At 35.6% G+C, this 3425-nt stretch overlaps 1 pseudogene; it reads left to right on the top strand.

Annotated features, from left to right (window-relative positions):
- The first annotated feature begins 2178 nt into the window (after nt 1-2178).
- On the top strand, nt 2179-2319 carry LOC123840138 (U2 spliceosomal RNA; annotated as a pseudogene).
- The last annotated feature ends 1106 nt before the right edge of the window (nt 2320-3425 follow it).

Consider the following 3425-nt stretch of genomic DNA (forward strand, 5'->3'; position numbering starts at 1 on the left):
TCATCTGAGAAAGAAAAGTGTCTCCTCATAATATTCTAAATTAGGGAGGAAGAGGGAAATGCTGGGTTTTGAGGGTTTAGTGGACCCCTAACCTTTCTGTTTTGAACAAATATTCTGAAAAAACTCTGGAGAGTAAGAATAATTTATGTGAAAATTTTTATTATTCAGAATTATTTTCACATATGAATGCTTAAGGATATTTTCTGAAATTGAAATACTGCATTTTTCATCATTCCAAGCCATGCTTAAACATGCATTTTGTCACTGCAAGGTCATGTGTGATCTCACTCCTCCAGTCTCTCTTAGCCTCCTGCCTTGCTCCTCATTCGTGTACTGTGTATTCCAGCCACGCAGGACTTGTCTGTTTCTCCAGCCTGTCTTGCTGGTTTCAACCTCAGAGCTTTAACACATGCTGTTCCCTCAATCTGGAACGTCTTCCCTTTTATTCTTTCTAGCAAACATCTATAGATCTTGCAGATCCTTTAGGTCTGAAATTTTATCTAACCTGCTAAGAAAAGTTGAGTCCTTAGGTTTAGGTAAGCCCCCATAATACACTTGCATAATACCTGTATTTCTGCTTCAGAGGACTTTGCATGTTTTTCTTTAATTGATTATGTATCAGCATTTGTCTCTTCTGCCAACCTATAATCTCTCTGAGTTCAGCAAACATATCTGATTCCTTTTCCCTTTTCACTTCCACTCCTATCCCCCTTAATATTGTACCTTTCAACTAAGTAGTCCCCAATAAATGTTTGTTGCAGACAGACCAAATGCTTTGTAAAATCAGCTACTTGTGGTGCTTAGCCATTTTCCAAAGATGGAAGATCTATGTTTTAAGAAAATAGGCATGGTAAAGTGAGAGTAATTTAGCAAAAGAAAATTCTTCTTTCCTCTGCAATATATTTTCATATTAAGTCTCCTGGAAATTTTGCCTGTTATAAATCTAGGCTTCAGTTTTTCCCTCCACTTATTGTCTTGATTTTACAGGAAGACAAAAAAAAAAAAAAAAATCTTTTTGCCATTTAAGAAGTCAAGGTGTTCTTCTATCTGAAATTATTTTGATCTGTTCCCTAAGATTCTTGAAGTAAAGACAGAGTGAGGAGAAAAAAAATCGTATTTTACAGAAATATGACTGAGAAGAGCTTTGTACTCTGCAAAAGTTATTCAAAGTTCCAAGTAGCTCTTCCATAACAAAAACCCACCAGGCAAATGACCCCTTTTCCGGTGCACCAATCTGACTGTATAAGAACAAAATTTCCTCCTTACTAATGCTTAAGGGAAAAAGTCATCCTCACTCAGCTTTCATGGTTAACCAATTGTCACTGTTCTATAGTCTTGTAAACAAGCAGATGAGACAACTGGGATTCATTTTCGAGATCATTAAGAGCTGAGATGGACTCAGTGAAATTTTAAGTCAATACTTAATCAAGAGAACACATGCCAGAAGAGAGACCAGTATTTTCATCTGACAAACTAAATATCAGCTCCAGGACCATTACTGAAAAGCAGAGTTGATTCTGTAACTCCCAGCACACTCAGACAAAAATTTACCACTGAAGTCTAATTTGATTTCCTTATCAGGCAATTAGTATATTATTAAAAATTCACGGCAGGGTCAATCTCCTGTTGATTTACATAATTAAGTTCCCTTCTCCCATATAAATTAAGAGAGTTTTTTATTCATTTCTTGGGCAGATTTTTGAGGATGGAAAATATTTTTTTCCACATCATAAACCAAAGTTTCCATGGCTGACACATATATATACACAAAACTTTTAATCTTTCATAAAGTTCAAGCTGTCAGATTCTGCAAGAGATGCCCAGTTCTTTCTATTCCCCTTTTTGCTCACTCACTCTCTCAGAAATACCTGTAAATAAATAGTTATTTCTTAATACATGCTGAAAGCATACTTAGTGCTTCCTGAGGAGGTACTTGCTGCCTGTCACCAAGGAAAAGGAATAAACATTAGTGAAAGCCAAACCTCATGAGGTTTATAGGGTTGGTTTAGATAAGAAAGCAAAAAAGTGCTTTCCAGATTGTATTTAAATCTCTTGAGCCCACAGAGTTTGTCTGAAGGCTTCCTCTTTAGGTTTCCTGTTAATACTTTTGCAAGTAAACAACAAGTTTCCTGTGGGAGTCTAGCACTACTGATTTGGATCTTAGATCCAGAAAATTTAATCACTTCTCAGCCTTTTGGCTAAGATCAAGTGTAGATCCAGAAAATTTAGAAGTCTAAATCAATTTTTTAAAAGGTTAAATTTAGTGATTATAGAGGAGATAAAAAAGTTTTCCTTGACCCTCTTAAGGTCTCTGGCTAGGTCTGAAAATGAAATAGACAAAGACAGACTAACAGGAGAAAAGCATATAGATTTTATTGAATTGTTACATGAACATGGGAGCCTTCACAAGAGAATAAGGACCTGAAGTGACCAGAGGAGAGCTTTTATACCTTTTAGAAACAAATAAAAAATAAATTTGTGAAGCCTTGACAAGACAAGGAGGTCTGGGCTAGGGGGTAGTAAATGGTAAAGAAGTAACTTAGAAGATAAGAGTTAAGTTTAACAAGGTTTGTTTAAACAGCCTTTGGGGCTTTAAATTCCCTTTCTCTGGTGATAAGGAGATCTTCTATCCTCCTGATACAGGGAGGGTATCTTTCACTTGAGAGTTTATTTCCTGCTTTCAGGGAAGAAGAGCAAGGGTGGGCAGGTCAGAGTGACCTTCCTGCTTCTGTCTTTTTCTCAAACTCCACCAGCTTAAAATAATCTACCGAGGTACCATATTTGGGGTAGCATGTCCTGAACATCATCAATAGGTTATTTCAGTTCATTCTTCTAGCTTGTTATCCAGTATTTACTGAGAGCCAGGCAATAAAAATAAAAAAAAAAAAAAACCGATGAGGCCAACAACTTTATTGCCTAGTGAGCCAACTAAATGAAATAGGCTATATATTTAATAAGGAGTACCCAGGAGCCCACAGGTGCACTTCTTAAGGACAAGATGAGATGGCACTTTTGCAAAAAAAAAAAAAAAAAAAAAAAAAGATTGTTAGTTCTGTGTTACTAGATAGAACACTTAGTTTCTTTATGTTTGAATTGTCCAAACCACCTTCAATTCACCTCCAAGAAAGAAACAGATACAAGAAAAGCTATTAACAATGGTGTTCAGTGTTTAACATTGTTTCTGTCTAAATCTGTATCTCTGCTAAGATGTATGGCAAGAGTTCATGCATCTCTAGTACTGAGCACATAGTAGGCATTGAATCTGTGGAAGAAAGGAAGTCAATATGTTACTGATTTCAAAAGCATCTACTTTTTTTAGGATTCAGAAAATTAGCATAGAAGTCATTCATTATTTGACATGAAAAATGTTTGCTTAATGTTAGACAATTAATGGAAAGAGTGAAATTATGTTTGTTTGTTTTTTT

The sequence above is a fragment of the Mirounga angustirostris genome, unplaced genomic scaffold, assembly GCF_029215605.1.
Source record: "Mirounga angustirostris isolate CCGP_5_RB_7025 unplaced genomic scaffold, mMirAng1.0.hap1 SCAF_3, whole genome shotgun sequence".
Classification (NCBI taxonomy): Eukaryota; Metazoa; Chordata; class Mammalia; order Carnivora; family Phocidae; genus Mirounga; species Mirounga angustirostris.